This window comes from Bufo bufo, chromosome 1 (genome assembly GCF_905171765.1).
Source record: "Bufo bufo chromosome 1, aBufBuf1.1, whole genome shotgun sequence".
In the NCBI taxonomy this organism is placed as follows: Eukaryota; Metazoa; Chordata; class Amphibia; order Anura; family Bufonidae; genus Bufo; species Bufo bufo.
Genome location: NC_053389.1, coordinates 790,683,135 through 790,702,841, shown reverse-complemented (window position 1 = coordinate 790,702,841; position 19,707 = coordinate 790,683,135). Strand labels below are relative to the sequence as shown.

General features: G+C 42.7%; 10 non-coding genes across 10 annotated transcripts; all 10 read left to right on the top strand.

Moving 5' to 3' along the window:
- The first annotated feature begins 194 nt into the window (after positions 1-194).
- On the top strand, positions 195-267 carry TRNAK-UUU. Its single transcript has one exon. It is a non-coding gene; the product is annotated as a tRNA-Lys (tRNA).
- An 855-nt stretch (positions 268-1,122) lies between these two features.
- TRNAK-UUU lies at positions 1,123-1,195 on the top strand. Its single transcript has one exon. It is a non-coding gene; the product is annotated as a tRNA-Lys (tRNA).
- An 854-nt stretch (positions 1,196-2,049) lies between these two features.
- TRNAK-UUU lies at positions 2,050-2,122 on the top strand. The gene has a single exon. It is a non-coding gene; the product is annotated as a tRNA-Lys (tRNA).
- An 8,764-nt stretch (positions 2,123-10,886) lies between these two features.
- Positions 10,887-10,959, top strand: TRNAK-UUU. Its single transcript has one exon. It is a non-coding gene; the product is annotated as a tRNA-Lys (tRNA).
- Positions 10,960-13,580: 2,621 nt separating this feature from the next.
- On the top strand, positions 13,581-13,653 carry TRNAK-UUU. Its single transcript has one exon. It is a non-coding gene; the product is annotated as a tRNA-Lys (tRNA).
- An 855-nt stretch (positions 13,654-14,508) lies between these two features.
- On the top strand, positions 14,509-14,581 carry TRNAK-UUU. The gene has a single exon. It is a non-coding gene; the product is annotated as a tRNA-Lys (tRNA).
- Positions 14,582-15,475: 894 nt separating this feature from the next.
- TRNAK-UUU lies at positions 15,476-15,548 on the top strand. The gene has a single exon. It is a non-coding gene; the product is annotated as a tRNA-Lys (tRNA).
- Positions 15,549-16,403: 855 nt separating this feature from the next.
- TRNAK-UUU lies at positions 16,404-16,476 on the top strand. Its single transcript has one exon. It is a non-coding gene; the product is annotated as a tRNA-Lys (tRNA).
- Positions 16,477-17,792: 1,316 nt separating this feature from the next.
- On the top strand, positions 17,793-17,865 carry TRNAK-UUU. Its single transcript has one exon. It is a non-coding gene; the product is annotated as a tRNA-Lys (tRNA).
- Positions 17,866-18,720: 855 nt separating this feature from the next.
- Positions 18,721-18,793, top strand: TRNAK-UUU. The gene has a single exon. It is a non-coding gene; the product is annotated as a tRNA-Lys (tRNA).
- The last annotated feature ends 914 nt before the right edge of the window (positions 18,794-19,707 follow it).

The following is a 19,707-nucleotide window of genomic DNA, read 5'->3' as shown; positions in this document are numbered from 1 at the left end:
CATGCTCCTCAGCTGATTTCCTGGTGCTATCACCAGAAAGTCACTGGTAATGTAATCCCCTAATACATATGTGAAAGTTACCTTTATAATTCTAGGAAGCAGGTACTAGTGCACGGTATGGTAAAAGGTGGAGCTATAAAAAGAAGGGAAAGGCAGTCGGTCAGAAAGTCATGACTTCAATCACTCTGCAGAGAGCCTGGATAGCTCAGTCGGTAGAGCATCAGACTTTTAATCTGAGGGTCCAGGGTTCAAGTCCCTGTTCGGGCGTTAGCTTTTAGGATGAGAAATCAAACACGTTAAAAAAAACTAAAAACTCGAACACGTTATTGCCATGAAAGTTAGGTATATGAGGCAAAGGATCAAAAGTGATGAGAAAAATGAAAACTGCGAAAGTGACTAGGAAACTAAGTTGCATCGACCCACTCGGAGAACACCACAAAAGCTAATTTAGGAGCTAAATACTTGCCCCTTTGACCATTTTTCTTATGGGAAGATTTACAAAGAACCGATTACATCTTACGCGTTAAATGGTTATAAGGGTGCACTCACAGGTGGCATCTTTAGACTCCGGGTTTTGCCCTCAGATCTGCCAAAAACTTGCTGCTGATAGGGTGTCATGGCCAGAGAGGGTGATTACAAGCTCAAAAGTTCACGTAAATCCAGTTCAATAATTTGCCGTAGAAAGCGACGTCGTCTATATATCTTCTCCGTGACTTCAACAGCAGATTGATAAAGGTTTTAATGAGCTATAATCACCAGTTTTTTTTACAAAACTTCATACAGAGGTTCATATAAGATCTGGAAAAAGTGGTGCTGGAGGGCTAGAACCACTATGCTGCCCAACATGTTCTGACAGGTCAGTCACAGTTTGTATATCAAACTGGGGGCAGTGGTCTGTTCTAGATTTCAATCCCCTATTTGTAATTGACATGCTCCTCAGCTGATTTCCTGGTGCTATCACCAGAAAGTCACTGGTAATGTAATCCCCTAATACATATGTGAAAGTTACCTTTATAATTCTAGGAAGCAGGTACTAGTGCACGGTATGGTAAAAGGTGGAGCTATAAAAAGAAGGGAAAGGCAGTCGGTCAGAAAGTCATGACTTCAATCACTCTGCAGAGAGCCTGGATAGCTCAGTCGGTAGAGCATCAGACTTTTAATCTGAGGGTCCAGGGTTCAAGTCCCTGTTCGGGCGTTAGCTTTTAGGATGAGAAATCAAACACGTTAAAAAAAACTAAAAACTCGAACACGTTATTGCCATGAAAGTTAGGTATATGAGGCAAAGGATCAAAAGTGATGAGAAAAATGAAGACTGCGAAAGTGACTAGGAAACTAAGTTGCATCGACCCACTCGGAGAACACCACAAAAGCTAATTTAGGAGCTAAATACTTGCCCCTTTGACCATTTTTCTTATGGGAAGATTTACAAAGAACCGATTACATCTTACGCGTTAAATGGTTATAAGGGTGCACTCACAGGTGGCATCTTTAGACTCCGGGTTTTGCCCTCATATCTGCCAAAAACTTGCTGCTGATAGGGTGTCATGGCCAGAGAGGGTGATTACAAGCTCAAAAGTTCACGTAAATCCAGTTCAATAATTTGCCGTAGAAAGCGACGTCGTCTATATATCTTCTCCGTGACTTCAACAGCAGATTGATACAGGTTTTAATGAGCTATAATCACCTGTTTTTTTTACAAAACTTCATACAGAGGTTCATATAAGATCTGGAAAAAGTGGTGCTGGAGGGCTAGAACCACTATGCTGCCCAACATGTTCTGACAGGTCAGTCACAGTTTGTATATCAAACTGGGGCAGTGTTCTGTTCTAGATTTCAATCCCCTATTTGTAATTGACATGCTCCTCAGCTGATTTCCTAATGCTATCACCAGAAAGTCACTGGTAATGTAATCCCCTAATACATATGTGAAAGTTACCTTTATAATTCTAGGAAGCAGGTACTAGTGCACGGTATGGTAAAAGGTGGAGCTATAAAAAGAAGGGAAAGGCAGTCGGTCAGAAAGTCATGACTTCAATCACTCTGCAGAGAGCCTGGATAGCTCAGTCGGTAGAGCATCAGACTTTTAATCTGAGGGTCCAGGGTTCAAGTCCCTGTTCGGGCGTTAGCTTTTAGGATGAGAAATCAAACACGTTAAAAAAAACTAAAAACTCGAACACGTTATTGCCATGAAAGTTAGGTATATGAGGCAAAGGATCAAAAGTGATGAGAAAAATGAAGACTGCGAAAGTGACTAGGAAACTAAGTTGCATCGACCCACTCGGAGAACACCACAAAAGCTAATTTAGGAGCTAAATACTTGCCCCTTTGACCATTTTTCTTATGGGAAGATTTACAAAGAACCGATTACATCTTACGCGTTAAATGGTTATAAGGGTGCACTCACAGGTGGCATCTTTAGACTCCGGGTTTTGCCCTCATATCTGCCAAAAACTTGCTGCTGAAAGGGTGTCATGGCCAGAGAGGGTGATTACAAGCTCAAAAGTTCACGTAAATCCAGTTCAATAATTTGCCGTAGAAAGCGACGTCGTCTATATATCTTCTCCGTGACTTCAACAGCAGATTGATAAAGGTTTTAACCACCTCCGGACCGCCTAACGCAGGATTGCGTTCCGGAGGTGGCAGCGCTGCGCAGAGTCACGCATATACGCGTCATCTCGCGAGACGCGAGATTTCGCTCAAAGCCGGCCCGCGCATGCGCATCGCGGGCCGGCAAAATTAAAAGAAGTATTTCGTCACCAGCCTGCCAGCAACGATCATTGGCTGGCAGGCTGGCGATTTTCAAAAAATCCAATCCAAAGTCATATAACAGATCATATTAGTAAATATGATCTGTTATATGGCTTGTCTGCTCCTGTGCTCGTCCTTTTCGTCGGTTGGATCCAGCACAGGAGCAGACTGAACTGTGAGTACACCAACACTACACCTTAGCCCCAGATCACCCACCTGCAGCCCAATTAACCCTTTGATCACCCCTTTGATCGCCCCTGTCAATCACTAGTGAAAGGAAAAAAAGTGATCAGTGTAAACTGTCACTTTTTTTTTTCCACTGGTATTGGCTGTTAGGTTTTAGGGATAGTTTAGGCCCCTTGGTTAGGTAGTTAGCGTCAGTTAGCGCCCACCCCACCGCACCGCAGTCACTTTTATTCGCTGTTTAGCGTATCGCTAATCAGCATTTGTACTTTTATAGTATCTGTAAGGCTCAATTCACACCTGAGCGTTTTACAGCGCGTTCCTACGCGCTGTAAAACGCTCAACAAGGAGAAACCAATGCTTCCCTATGGGAATGGTTCTCACCTGGGCGTTTTACAGCGCGTACGATCGCGCTGTAAAACGCCCGACGCTCACACAAGTTCGGTAGCGTTTTTTTGGGCGCTTGTCGCGCGTTCCCGTACATAGACTTTCGGGAACGCGCGACACTGTGTGCACACTTGTCTCTGTATGCGCGCTTGTAAACGCCCGTACAATCGCGCATACAGAGCGCTCGTTTCAGAACGCTCAGGTGTGAATTGAGCCTAAGTGATCAAAACTGATCACGGTCAGATCTATAATAGTATTAGTGTCACCTTAGCTCGCCCTCCACCCAAAACGCAGTGTTTGCCCGATCAGGCCTGATCGGTCGCCCACACGTGCGTTCACCCATGCCCGCCCCACCGCAGTGACAAAAAATATATATTTTTTGATCACTGCACATTCATTTTACACGCACTGCGGCGATAAAAAAATCAGTTTTGATATTTTTTATCAACCGCAGCGGCCTCCGGTACTTCGCTAGCCTCCCCTTTGTAAGACAGGTTTGCTTTTTTTCTTGGGTAGTCTCAGGGAATACCCCTAAATTTAGTAGTCCAAAATGTCAAACAGGGGGTATTCTTCTGAAGAGGCCTACAGGATTCTGACCCAGTCGGATGAGGAGTGGGAACCCTCATCTGATGAATCTAGCGGGTCAGAATATGAACCTGTGGAAAGCAGTGGCTCTCTGACCCAAAGTTCGGACGAGGAGGTGGAGGTCCCTGGCAGCACCAGGCGTACCCGGCCCCATGTCGCTAGACCACAGGTTACGCAGGATCCGCTTCAAGAGCAGCAGAGTGGGGCTGTCGCTGCCGGATCACGTGGTGAGGCATACACCAGCAGCGCAGCCCTTCCTGGACCTAGTACCAGCACTGCCGTACAACATGGTGAAGTAGCGAGCACCAGAAGGGCAGTTGAAGCTGGTACGGTGGCACGTGCAATAGTTACCCCGTCGCAGCCACCGCAAAGACAGGCCCGTAGAGCCCCTAGAGTCCCTGAGGTGCTGGCAAATCCTGATTGGCAGTCACCAACTTCAGCCGCACCTGTAGTTCCCCCTTTCACCGCCCAGTCTGGAGTTCGGGTTGAGACGGCTCAAATCGGTTCGGCCCTGGGATTTTTTGAGCTGTTCTTGACTGCGGAGCTCTTGGACTTAGTCGTGGCAGAGACCAACCAGTATGCCACACAATTTATAACCGCTAACCCGGGAAGCTATTATGCCCAGCCTTTCCGGTGGAACCCAGTCCAAGTTTCCGAACTTAAAATTTTTTTGGGCCTTCTCCTCAACATGGGCCTGACAAAAAAGCATGAATTGCGGTCATATTGGTCAACGCACCCAATTCATCACATGCCCATGTTCTCTGCTGCTATGTCCAGGACACGATTTGAGACCATCCTACGTTTTCTGCATTTTAGCGACAATACCACCTCCCGTCCCAGAGGCCACCCTGCTTTTGACCGGCTCCACAAAATTCGGCCCCTCATAGACCATTTCAACCTGAAATTTGCAGATTTGTATACCCCTGAGCAAAACATCTGCGTAGACGAGTCCCTAATACATTTTACCGGGCGCCTTGGCTTCAAACAATACATCCCAAGCAAGCGTGCCCGGTATGGGGTCAAATTGTATAAGCTCTGTGAAAGGGCCACAGGCTATACCCACAAATTTCGGATCTATGAGGGAAAAGATCAGACCCTGGAGCCGGTCGGTTGCCCTGACTACCTGGGGAGCAGTGGGAAGACAGTCTGGGACTTGGTGTCACCCTTATTCGGCAAGGGGTACCATCTTTATGTGGACAATTTCTACACAAGTGTGGCCCTCTTTAGGCATTTGTTTCTAGAACGGATTTGCGCCTGTGGCACCGCGCGAACTAGTCGCGTGGGCTTCCCCCAACGGCTTGTAACCACCCGTCTTGCAAGGGGGCAGAGGGCTGCCTTGTGTAACGAAGAACTGCTCGCGGTGAAATGGAGAGACAAGCGTGACGTTTACATGCTCTCCTCCATTCACGCAGACACGACAATCCAAATTGAGCGAGCAACCCGTGTCATTGAAAAGCCCCTCTGTGTCCACGACTATAATGCGCTCATGGGAGGGGTGGACTTCAATGACCAGATGTTGTCTCCGTATTTAGTTTCCCGCAGAACCAGACGCTGGTATAAGAAGGTGTCTGTATATTTAATTCAATTGGCGCTCTACAATAGTTTTGTTCTCTACAGTAAGGCTGGGAGAACAGGATCCTTCCTCAAATTCCAGGAAGAGATCATCGAGAACCTCCTTTACCCAGGAGGTTCCGTGGCCCCATCCACCAGTGTAGTTAGCCGTCTACACGAGCGACATTTCCCCAGTGTCGTTCCTGGTACCCTCAACCCAACCGTCACCCCGAAAAAGATGTCGTGTCTGTAGCAGGAGTGGAATAAGGCGTGACACCCGCTATTTCTGTCCTGACTGTGCTGACCACCCTGCCCTATGCTATGGAGAGTGTTTCCGGAAGTACCACACACAGGTACACCTAGCATAGGGATCACATCTCACCAGGACAGGCACACAGGGCTATTAGGGCCCATTCACTCACAGCTGCTGCAAACCTCTCCTTTCACCTGGGATAAAGTGCATAACGTACTTCGCCACATCTTTGGGCGATTTGCGCTTTGCACATTGTCCCATGGGGAAGGAGAGGTTTGTTCTATAAAAGGTAAAAAAAACTAAACAAAAAAAAAAATACCGGTAAGTAAAAAAGTTAAATGTTCAGTTAAAAAAGTTTAAAAAAAGTTTCTATGTTCTGTTGAACAGTTACTAAAGTTATTGCTTTGCGGCCTGGTTTTTTCTTTTTTGTTTTGTTTTTTTTTACCTTTCAGGTGGACCAACCGATCGACTAGCTGCAGCACTGATGTGCATTCGGACAGAAGCATTGCGCTGCTGTCAGATTACACGCAAGTCGGTGTATGCGGCGCTGCAAGACGAGATTTCTCCTCTGCAGTAAAAGATACGTTTGCCGAGGCATATGAGCTGAGGAGGTGGCGGTGTTCATATACTTTGGCAAACACTTTGTATATATAAAAAAAAAAAATCCCGGCAATGATTTCTTCATCCACATCGATTGATGTGAATGGAGAAATCTGGTTTGCCAGGGCATACGAGCTGAAGTGGGTATGGATGTTGGGCGGAGCTCCTATGTCCTGGCAGACGCCTTTCCCCTCCTTTTTCTTTTTTTGGCAGAGATTTTTTCATCCACATTGATCGATGCGAATGAAGAAATCTGTGCCGTTCATTTTTTTCTTTCAGCCCAGAGGCTGAACGGAAAAAAAAAATCTCATTACCCGTATGCTCAATATAAGGAGAATAGCAGAAACTCCTAATGCTGGCCATACATGTAATGATTGCGGAGACCCTCAAATGCCAGGGCAGTACAAACACCCCACAAATAACACCATTTTGGAAAGAAGACACCCCAAGGTATTCGCTGAGGGGCATATTGAGTCCATGAAAGATTGAAATTTTTGTCCCAAGTTAGCGGAAAGGGAGACTTTGTGAGAACAAAATCAAAGAAATCTATTTCCGCTAACTTGTGCCAAAATTTTTTTTTTCAATAAACTCGCCATGCCCCTCATTGAATACCTTGGGGTGTCTTCTTTCCAAAATGGGGTCACATGTGGGGTATTTATACTGCCCTGGCATTTTAGGGGCCCCAAAGCGTGAGAAGAAGTCTGGTATCCAAATGTCTAAAAATGCCCTCCTAAAAGGAATTTGGGCACCTTTGCCCACCTAGGCTGCAAAAAAGTGTCACACATGTGGTATCTCCGTATTCAGCAGAAGTTGGGGAATATGTTTTGGGGTGTCATTTTACATATACCCATGCTGGGTGAGATAAATATCTTGGTCAAATGCCAACTTTGTTTAAAAAAAATGGGAAAAGTTGTCTTTTGCCAAGATATTTCTCTCACCCAGCATGGGTATATGTAAAATGACACCCCAAAACACATTCTCCACCTTCTCCTGAGTACGGAGATACCAGATGTGTGACACTTTTTTGCAGCCTAGGTGGGCAAAGGGGCCCACATTCCAAAGAGCACCTTTCGGATTTCACAGGTCATTTACCTACTTACCAGACATTAGGGCCCCTGGAAAATGCCAGGGCAGTATAACTACCCCACAAGTGACCCCATTTTGGAAAGAAGACACCCCAAGGTATTCCGTGAGGGGCATGGCAAGTTCCTAGAATTTTTTATTTTTTGTCACAAGTTAGTGGAAAATGATGATTTTTTTTTTTTTTTTTTTTTATACAAAGTCTCATATTCCACTAACTTGTGACAAAAAATAAAAACTTCCATGAACTCACTATGCCCATCAGCGAATACCTTGGGGTCTCTTCTTTCCAAAATGGGGTCACTTGTGGGGTAGTTATACTGCCCTGGCATTCTAGGGGCCCAAATGTGTGGTAAGGAGTTTGAAATCAAATTCTGTAAAAAATGACCAGTGAAATCCGAAAGGTGCTCTTTGGAATATGGGCCCCTTTGCCCACCTAGGCTGCAAAAAAGTGTCACACATCTGGTATCTCCGTACTCAGGAGAAGGTGGGGAATGTGTTTTGGGGTGTCATTTTACATATACCCATGCTGGGTGAGAGAAATATCTTGGCAAAAGACAACTTTTCCCATTTTGTTATACAAAGTTGGCATTTGACCAAGATATTTATCTCACCCAGCATGGGTATATGTAAAAAGACACCCCAAAACACATTCCTCAACTTCTCCTGAGTACGGGGATACCAGATGTGTGACACTTTTTTGCAGCCTAGGTGGGCAAAGGGGCCCACATTCCAAAGAGCACCTTTTGGATTTCATAGGTCATTTTTTACTGAATTTGATTTCAAACTCCTTACCACACATTTGGGCCCCTAGAATGCCAGGGCAGTATAACTACCCCACAAGTGACCCCATTTTGGAAAGAAGAGACCCCAAGGTATTCGCTGATGGGCATAGTGAGTTCATGGAAGTTTTTATTTTTTGTCACAAGTTAGTGGAATATGAGACTTTGTATGAAAAAAAAAAAAAAAAAATCATCATTTTCCACTAACTTGTGACAAAAAATAAAAAATTCTAGGAACTTGCCATGCCCCTCACGGAATACCTTGGGGTGTCTTCTTTCCAAAATGGGGTCACTTGTGGGGTAGTTATACTGCCCTGGCATTCTAGGGGCCCAAATGTGTGGTAAGGAGTTTGAAATCAAATTCTGAAAAAATGACCTGTCAAATCCGAAAGGTGCTCTTTGGAATATGGGCCCCTTTGCCCACCTAGGCTGCAAAAAAGTGTCACACATCTGGTATCTCCGTACTCAGGAGAAGGTGGGGAATGTGTTTTGGGGTGTCATTTTATATATACCCATGCTGGGTGAGATAAATATCTTGGTCAAATGCCAACTTTGTATAAAAAAATGGAAAAGTTGTCTTTTGCCAAGATATTTCTCTCACCCAGCATGGGTATATATAAAATGACACCCCAAAACACATTCCCCACCTTCTCCTGAGTACGGAGATACCAGATGTGTGACACTTTTTTGCAGCCTAGGTGGGCAAAGGGGCCCACATTCCAAAGAGCACCTTTTGGATTTCATAGGTCATTTTTTACTGAATTTGATTTCAAACTCCTTACCACACATTTGGGCCCTTAGAATGCCAGGGCAGTATAACTACCCCACAAGTGACCCCATTTTGGAAAGAAGAGACCCCAAGGTATTCGCTGATGGGCATAGTGAGTTCATGGAAGTTTTTATTTTTTGTCACAAGTTAGTGGAATATGAGACTTTGTATGAAAAAAATAAAATAAAAAAAAAATCATCATTTTCCACTAACTTGTGACAAAAAATAAAAAATTCTAGGAACTCGCCATGGCCCTCACGGAATACCTTGGGGTGTCTTCTTTCCAAAATGGGGTCACTTGTGGGGTAGTTATACTGCCCTGGCATTCTAGGGGCCCAAATGTGTGGTAAGGAGTTTGAAATCAAATTCTGAAAAAAATGACCTGTCAAATCCGAAAGGTGCTCTTTGGAATATGGGCCCCTTTGCCCACCTAGGCTGCAAAAAAGTGTCACACATCTGGTATCTCCGTACTCAGGAGAAGGTGGGGAATGTGTTTTGGGGTGTCATTTTATATATACCCATGCTGGGTGAGATAAATATCTTGGTCAAATGCCAACTTTGTATAAAAAAATGGGAAAAGTTGTCTTTTGCCAAGATATTTCTCTCACCCAGCATGGGTATATATAAAATGACACCCCAAAACACATTCCCCACCTTCTCCTGAGTACGGAGATACCAGATGTGTGACACTTTTTTGCAGCCTAGGTGGGCAAAGGGGCCCATATTCCAAAGAGCACCTTTCGGATTTGACAGGTCATTTTTTTCAGAATTTGATTTCAAACTCCTTACCACACATTTGGGCCCCTAGAATGCCAGGGCAGTATAACTACCCCACAAGTGACCCCATTTTGGAAAGAAGAGACCCCAAGGTATTTCGTGATGGGCATAGTGAGTTCATAGAAGTTTTTATTTTTTGTCACAAGTTAGTGGAATATGAGACTTTGTAAGAAAAAAAAAAAAAAAAAATCATCATTTTCCGCTAACTTGTGACAAAAAATAAAAAGTTCTATGAACTCACTATGCCCATCAGCGAATACCTTAGGGTGTGTACTTTCCGAAATGGGGTCATTTGTGGGGTGTTTGTACTGTCTGGCCATTGTAGAACCTCAGGAAACATGACAGGTGCTCAGAAAGTCAGAGCTGCTTCAAAAAGCGGAAATTCACATTTTTGTACCATAGTTTGTAAACGCTATAACTTTTACCCAAACCATTTTTTTTTTACCCAAACATTTTTTTTTTATCAAAGACATGTAGAACTATAAATTTAGAGCAAAATTTCTATATGGATGTCGTTTTTTTTTGCAAAATTTTACAACTGAAAGTGAAAAATGTCATTTTTTTGCAAAAAATCGTTAAATTTCGATTAATAACAAAAAAAGTAAAAATGTCAGCAGCAATGAAATACCACCAAATGAAAGCTCTATTAGTGAGAAGAAAAGGAGGTAAAATTCATTTGGGTGGTAAGTTGCATGACCGAGCAATAAACGGTGAAAGTAGTGTAGGTCAGAAGTGTAAAAAGTGGCCTGGTCTTTCAGGGTGTTTAAGCACTGGGGGCTGAAGTGGTTAATGAGCTATAATCACCAGTTTTTTTTTACAAAACTTAATACAGAGGTTCATATAAGATCTGGAAAAAGTGGTGCTGGAGGGCTAGAACCACTATGCTGCCCAACATGTTCTGACAGGTCAGTCACAGTTTGTATATCAAACTGGGGGCAGTGGTCTGTTCTATATTTCAATCCCCTATTTGTAATTGACATGCTCCTCAGCTGATTTCCTGGTGCTATCACCAGAAAGTCACTGGTAATGTAATCCCCTAATACATATGTGAAAGTTACCTTTATAATTCTAGGAAGCAGGTACTAGTGCACGGTATGGTAAAAGGTGGAGCTATAAAAAGAAGGCAAAGGCAGTCGGTCAGAAAGTCATGACTTCAATCACTCTGCAAAGAGCCTGGATAGCTCAGTCGGTAGAGCATCAGACTTTTAATCTGAGGGTCCAGGGTTCAAGTCCCTGTTCGGGTGTTAGCTTTTAGGATGAGAAATCAAACACGTTAAAAAAAAAACTAAAAACTCGAACACGTTATTGCCATGAAAGTTAGGTATATGAGGCAAAGGATCAAAAGTGATGAGAAAATGAGACTGCGAAGTGACTAGGAAACTAAGTTGCATCGACCCACTCGGAGAACACCACAAAAGCTAATTTAGGAGCTAAATACTTGCCCCTTTGACCATTTTTCTTATAGGAAGATTTACAAAGAACCGATTACATCTTACGCGTTAAATGGTTATAAGGGTGCACTCACAGGTGGCATCTTTAGACTCTGGGTTTTGCCCTCATATCTGCCAAAACCTTGCTGCTGAAAGGGTGTCATGGCCAGAGAGGGTGATTACAAGCTCAAAAGTTCACGTAAATCCAGTTCAATAATTTGCCGTAGAAAGCGACATCGTCTATATATCTTCTCCGTGACTTCAACAGCAGATTGATAAAGGTTTTAATGAGCTATAATCACCAGTTTTTTTTACAAAACTTCTTACAGAGGTTCATATAAGATCTGGAAAAAGTGGTGCTGGAGGGCTAGAACCACTATGCTGCCCAACATGTTCTGACAGGTCAGTCACAGTTTGTATATCAAACTGGGGGCAGTGGTCTGTTCTAGATTTCAATCCCCTATTTGTAATTGACATGCTCCTCAGCTGATTTCCTGGTGCTATCACCAGAAAGTCACTGGTAATGTAATCCCCTAATACATATGTGAAAGTTACCTTTATAATTCTAGGAAGCAGGTACTAGTGCACGGTATGGTAAAAGGTGGAGCTATAAAAAGAAGGGAAAGGCAGTCGGTCAGAAAGTCATGACTTCAATCACTCTGCAGAGAGCCTGGATAGCTCAGTGGGTAGAGCATCAGACTTTTAATCTGAGGGTCCAGGTTAAAAAAAAAAACTAAAAACTCGAACACGTTATTGCCATGAAAGTTAGGTATATGAGGCAAAGGATCAAAAGTGATGAGAAAAATGAAGACTGCGAAAGTGACTAGGAAACTAAGTTGCATCGACCCACTCGGAGAACACCACAAAAGCTAATTTAGGAGCTAAATACTTGCCCCTTTGACCATTTTTCTTATAGGAAGATTTACAAAGAACCGATTACATCTTACGCGTTAAATGGTTATAAGGGTGCACTCACAGGTGGCATCTTTAGACTCCTGGGTTTTGCCCCTCAGATCTGCCAAAAACTTGCTGCTGATAGGGTGTCATGGCCAGAGAGGGTGATTACAAGCTCAAAAGTTCACGTAAATCCAGTTCAATAATTTGCCGTAGAAAGCAACGTCGTCTATATATCTTCTCCGTGACTTCAACAGCAGATTGATAAAGGTTTTAATGAGCTATAATCACCAGTTTTTTTTACAAAACTTCATACAGAGGTTCATATAAGATCTGGAAAAAGTGGTGCTGGAGGGCTAGAACCACTATGCTGCCCAACATGTTCTGACAGGTCAGTCACAGTTTGTATATCAAACTGGGGGCAGTGGTCTGTTCTAGATTTCAATCCCCTATTTGTAATTGACATGCTCCTGGTGCTATCACCAGAAAGTCACTGGTAATGTAATCCCCTAATACATATGTGAAAGTAACCTTTATAATTCTAGGAAGCAGGTACTAGTGCACGGTATGGTAAAAGGTGGAGCTATAAAAAGAAGGGAAAGGCAGTCGGTCAGAAAGTCATGACTTCAATCACTCTGCAGAGAGCCTGGATAGCTCAGTCGGTAGAGCATCAGACTTTTAATCTTTTAACTTTTAGGATGAGAAATCAAACACGTTAAAAAAAACTAAAAACTCGAACATGTTATTGCCATGAAAGTTAGGTATATGAGGCAAAGGATCAAAAGTGATGAGAAAAATGAAGACTGCGAAAGTGACTAGGAAACTAAGTTGCATCGACCCACTCGGAGAACACCACAAAAGCTAATTTAGGAGCTAAATACTTGCCCCTTTGACCATTTTTCTTATGGGAAGATTTACAAAGAACCGATTACATCTTACGCGTTAAATGGTTATAAGGGTGCACTCACAGGTGGCATCTTTAGACTCCGGGTTTTGCCCTCAGATCTGCCAAAAACTTGCTGCTGATAGGGTGTCATGGCCAGAGAGGGTGATTACAAGCTCAAAAGTTCACGTAAATCCAGTTCAATAATTTGCCGTAGAAAGCGACGTCGTCTATATATCTTCTCCGTGACTTCAACAGCAGATTGATAAAGGTTTTAATGAGCTATAATCACCAGTTTTTTTTACAAAACTTCATACAGAGGTTCATATAAGATCTGGAAAAAGTGGTGCTGGAGGGCTAGAACCACTATGCTGCCCAACATGTTCTGACAGGTCAGTCACAGTTTGTATATCAAACTGGGGGCAATGGTCTGTTCTAGATTTCAATCCCCTATTTGTAATTGACATGCTCCTCAGCTGATTTCCTGGTGCTATCACCAGAAAGTCACTGGTAATGTAATCCCCTAATACATATGTGAAAGTTACCTTTATAATTCTAGGAAGCAGGTACTAGTGCACGGTATGGTAAAAGGTGGAGCTATAAAAAGAAGGGAAAGGCAGTCGGTCAGAAAGTCATGACTTCAATCACTCTGCAGAGAGCCTGGATAGCTCAGTCGGTAGAGCATCAGACTTTTAATCTGAGGGTCCTGGGTTCAAGTCCCTGTTCGGGCGTTAGCTTTTAGGATGAGAAATCAAACACGTTAAAAAAAACTAAAAACTCGAACACGTTATTGCCATGAAAGTTAGGTATATGAGGCAAAATATCAAAAGTGATGAGAAAAATGAAGACTGCGAAAGTGACTAGGAAACTAAGTTGCATCAACCCACTCGGAGAACACCACAAAAGCTAATTTAGGAGCTAAATACTTGCCCCTTTGACCATTTTTCTTATGGGAAGATTTACAAAGAACCGATTACATCTTACGCGTTAAATGGTTATAAGGGTGCACTCACAGGTGGCATCTTTAGACTCCGGGTTTTCCCCTCAGATCTGCCAAAAACTTGCTGCTGATAGGGTGTCATGGCCAGAGAGGGTGATTACAAGCTCAAAAGTTCACGTAAATCCAGTTCAATGATTTGCCGTAGAAAGCAACGTCGTCTATATATCTTATCCGTGACTTCAACAGCAGATTGATAAAGGTTTTAATGAGCTATAATCACCAGTTTTTTTTACAAAACTTCATACAGAGATTCATATAAGATCTGGAAAAAGTGGTGCTGGAGGGCTAGAACCACTATGCTGCCCAACATGTTCTGACAGGTCAGTCACAGTTTGTATATCAAACTGGGGGCAGTGTTCTGTTCTAGATTTCAATCCCCTATTTGTAATTGACATGCTCCTCAGCTGATTTCCTGGTGCTATCACCAGAAAGTCACTGGTAATGTAATCCCCTAATACATATGTGAAAGTTACCTTTATAATTCTAGGAAGCAGGTACTAGTGCACGGTATGGTAAAAGGTGAAGCTGTAAAAACAAGGGAAAGGCAGTCGGTCAGAAAGTCATGACTTCAATCACTCTGCAGAGAGCCTGGATAGCTCAGTCGTTAGAGCATCAGACATTTAATCTGAGGGTCCAGGGTTCAAGTCTCTGTTCGGGCGTTAGCTTTTAGGATGAGAAATCAAACACGTTAAAAAAAACTAAAAACTCGAACATGTTATTGCTATGAAAGTTAGGTATATGAGGCAAAGGATCAAAAGTGATGAGAAAAATGAAGACTGCGAAAGTGACTAGGAAACTAAGTTGCATCGACCCAGTCGGAGAACACCACAAAAGCTAATTTAGGAGCTAAATACTTGCCCCGTTGACCATTTTTCTTATGGGAAGATTTACAAAGAACCGATTACATCTTACGCGTTAAATGGTTATAAGGGTGCACTCACAGGTGGCATCTTTAGACTCCGGGTTTTGCCCTCAGATCTGCCAAAAACTTGCTGCTGATAGGGTGTCATGGCCAGAGAGGGTGATTACAAGCTCAAAAGTTCACGTAAATCCAGTTCAATAATTTGCCGTAGAAAGCGACGTCGTCTATATATCTTCTCCGTGACTTCAACAGCAGATTGATAAAGGTTTTAATGAGCTATAATCACCAGTTTTTTTACAAAACTTCATGTATTGTAAAAAAATCACCAGTTTTTTTACAAAACTTCATACAGAGGTTCATATAAGATCTGGAAAAAGTGGTGCTGGAGGGCTAGAACCACTATGCTGCCCAACATGTTCTGACAGGTCAGTCACAGTTTGTATATCAAACTGGGGGCAGTGGTCTGTTCTAGATTTCAATCCCCTATTTGTAATTGACATGCTCCTCAGCTGATTTCCTGGTGCTATCACCAGAAAGTCACTGGTAATGTAATCCCCTAATACATATGTGAAAGTTACCTTTATAATTCTAGGAAGCAGGTACTAGTGCACGGTATGGTAAAAGGTGGAGCTATAAAAAGAAGGGAAAGGCAGTCGGTCAGAAAGTCATGACTTCCATCACTCTGCAGAGAGCCTGGATAGCTCAGTCGATAGAGCATCAGACTTTTAATCTGAGGGTCCAGGGTTCAAGTCCCTGTTCGGGCGTTAACTTTTAAGGTTGAGAAATCAAACACGTTAAAAAAACTAAAAACTCGAACATGTTATTGCCATGAAAGTTAGGTATATGAGGCATAGGATCAAAAGTGATGAGAAAAATGAAGACTGCGAAAGTGACTAGGAATCTAAGTTGCATCGACCCACTCGGAGAACACCACAAAAGCTAATTTAGGAGCTAAATACTTGCCCCTTTGACCATTTTTCTTATGGGAAGATTTACAAAGAACCGATTACATCTTACGCGTTAAATGGTTATAAGGGTGCACTCACAGGTGGCATCTTTAGACTCCGGGTTTTGCCCTCAGATCTGCCAAAAACTTGCTGCTGATAGGGTGTCATGGCCAGAGAGGGTGATTACAAGCTCAAAAGTTCACGTAAATCCAGTTCAATAATTTGCCGTAGAAAGCAACATCGTCTATATATCTTATCCGTGACTTCAACAGCAGATTGATAAAGGTTTTAATGAGCTATAATCACCAGTTTTTTTTAAAAAACTTCATACAGAGGTTCATATAAGATCTGGAAAAAGTGGTGCTGGAGGGCTAGAACCACTATGCTGCCCAACATGTTCTGACAGGTCAGTCACAGTTTGTATATCAAACTGGGGGCAGTGGTCTGCTCTAGATTTCAATCGCCTATTTGTAATTGACATGCTCCTCAGCTGATTTCCTGGTGCTATCACCAGAAAGTCACTGGTAATGTAATCCCCTAATACATATGTGAAAGTTACCTTTATAATTCTAGGAAGCAGGTACTAGTGCACGGTATGGTAAAAGGTGGAGCTATAAAAAGAAGGGAAAGGCAGTCGGTCAGAAAGTCATGACTTCAATCACTCTGCAGAGAGCCTGGATAGCTTAGTCGGTAGAGCATCAGACTTTTAATCTGAGGGTCCAGGGTTCAAGTCCCTGTTCGGGCGTTAGCTTTTAGGATGAGAAATCAAACACGTTAAAAAAAACTAAAAACTCGAACACGTTATTGCCATGAAAGTTAGGTATATGAGGCAAAGGATCAAAAGTGATGAGAAAAATGAAGACTGCGAAAGTGACTAGGAAACTAAGTTGCATCGACCCACTCGGAGAACACCACAAAAGCTAATTTAGGAGCTAAATACTTGCCCCTTTGACCATTTTTCTTATGGGAAGATTTACAAAGAACCGATTACATCTTACGTGTTAAATGGTTATAAGGGTGCACTCACAGGTGGCATCTTTAGACTCCGGGTTTTGCCCTCAGATCTGCCAAAAACTTGCTGCTGATAGGGTGTCATGGCCAGAGAGGGTGATTACAAGCTCAAAAGTTAACGTAAATCCAGTTCAATAATTTGCCGTAGAAAGCAACGTCGTCTATATATCTTCTCCGTGACTTCAACAGCAGATTGATAAAGGTTTTAATGAGCTATAATCACCAGTTTTTTTACAAAACTTCATACAGAGGTTCATATAAGATCTGGAAAAAGTGGTGCTGGAGGGCTAGAACCACTATGCTGCCCAACATGTTCTGACAGGTCAGTCACAGTTTGTATATCAAACTGGGGGCAGTGGTCTGTTCTAGATTTCAATCCCCTATTTGTAATTGACATGCTCCTCAGCTGATTTCCTGGTGCTATCACCAAAAAGTCACTGGTAATGTAATCCCCTAATACATATGTGAAAGTTACCTTTATAATTTTAGGAAGCAGGTACTAGTGCACGGTATGGTAAAAGGTGGAGCTATAAAAAGAAGGGAAAGGCAGTCAGTCAGAAAGTCATGACTTCCATCACTCTGCAGAGAGCCTGGATAGCTCAGTCGGTAGAGCATCAGACTTTAATCTGAGGGTCCAGGGTTCAAGTCCCTGTTCGGGCGTTAGCTTTTAGGATGAGAAATCAAACACGTTAAAAAAACTATAAACTCGAACACGTTATTGCCATGAAAGTTAGGTATATGAGGCAAAGGATCAAAAGTTATGAGAAAAATGAAGACTGCGAAAGTGACTAGGAAACTAAGTTGCATCGACCCACTCGGAGAACACCACAAAAGCTAATTTAGGAGCTAAATACTTGCCCCTTTGACCATTTTTCTTATGGGAAGATTTACAAAGAACCGATTACATGTAATCCCCTAATACATATGTGAAAGTTACCTTTATAATTCTAGGAAGCAGGTACTAGTGCACGGTATGGTAAAAGGTGGAGCTATAAAAAGAAGGGAAAGGCAGTCGGTCAGAAAGTCATGACTTCAATCAATCTGCAGAGAGCCTGGATAGCTCAGTCGGTAGAGCATCAGACTTTTAATCTGAGGGTTCAGGGTTCAAGTCCCTGTTCGGGCGTTAGCTTTTAGGATGAGAAATCAAACACGTTAAAAAAACTAAAAACTCGAACATGTTATTGCCATGAAAGTTAGGTATATGAGGCAAAGGATCAAAAGTGATGAGAAAAATGAAGACTGCGAAAGTGACTAGGAAACTAACTTGCATCAACCCACTCGGAGAACACCACAAAAGCTAATTTAGGAGCTAAATACTTGCCCCTTTGACCATTTTTCTTATGGGAAGATTTACAAAGAACCGATTACATCTTACGTGTTAAATGGTTATAAGGGTGCACTCACAGGTGGCATCTTTAGATTCCGGGTTTTGCCCTCAGATCTGCCAAAAACTTGCTGCTGATAGGGTGTCATGGCCAGAGAGGGTGATTACAAGCTCAAAAGTTCACGTAAATCCAGTTCAATAATTTGCCGTAGAAAGCAACGTCGTCTATATATCTTCTCCGTGACTTCAACAGCAGATTGATAAAGGTTTTAATGAGCTATAATCACCAGTTTTTTTTAACAAAACTTCATACAGAGATTCATATAAGATCTGGAAAAAGTGGTGCTGGAGGGCTAGAACCACTATGCTGCCCAACATGTTCTGACAGGTCAGTCACAGTTTGTATATCAAACTGGGGGCAGTGTTCTGTTCTAGATTTCAATCCCCTATTTGTAATTGACATGCTCCTCAGCTGATTTCCTGGTGCTATCACCAGAAAGTCACTGGTAATGTAATCCCCTAATACATATGTAAAAGTTACCTTTATAATTCTAGGAAGCAGGTACTAGTGCACGGTATGGTAAAAGGTGGAGCTATAAAAAGAAGGGAAGGGCAGTCGGTCAGAAAGTCATGACTTCAATCACTCTGCAGAGTGCCTGGATAGCTCAGTCGGTAGAGCATCAGACTTTTAATCTGAGGGTCCAGCGTTCAAGTCCCTGTTTGGGCGTTAGCTTTTAGGATGAGAAATCAAACACGTTAAAAAAAAATAAAAACTCGAACACGTTATTGCCATGAAAGTTAGGTATATGAGGCAAAGGATCAAAAGTGATGAGAAAAATGAAGACTGCGAAAGTGACTAGGAAACTAAGTTGCATCGACCCACTCGGAGAACACCACAAAAGCTAATTTGGGAGCTAAATACTTGCCCCTTTGACCATTTTTCTTATGGTAAGATTTGCAAAGAACCGATTACATCTTACGCGTTAAATGGTAATAAGGGTGCACTCACAGGTGGCATCTTTAGACTCCGGGTTTTGCCCTCATATCTGCCAAAAACTTGCTGCTGATAGGGTGTCATGGCCAGAGAGGGTGATTACAAGCTCAAAAGTTCACGTAAATCCAGGTCAATAATTTGCCGTAGAAAGCGACGTCGTCTATATATCTTCTCCGTGACTTCAACAGCAGATTGATACAGGTTTTAATGAGCTATAATCACCTGTTTTTTTACAAAACTTCATTCAGAGGTTCATAAAAGATCTGGAAAAAGTGGTGCTGGAGGGCTAGAACCACTATGCTGCCCAACATGTTCTGACAGGTCAGTCACAGTTTGTATATCAAACTGGGGCAGTGTTCTGTTCTAGATTTCAATCCCTTATTTGTAATTGACATGCTCCTCAGCTGATTTCCTGGTGCTATCACCAGAAAGTCACTGGTAATGTAATCCCCTAATACATATGTGAAAGTTACCTTTATAATTCTAGTAAGCAGGTACTAGTGTACGGTATGGTAAAAGGTGGAGCTATAAAAAGAAGGGAAAGGCAGTCGGTCAGAAAGTCATGACTTCAATCACTCTGCAGAGAGCCTGGATAGCTGGTAGGGTGTCATGGCCAGAGAGGGTGATTACAAGCTCAAAAGTTCACG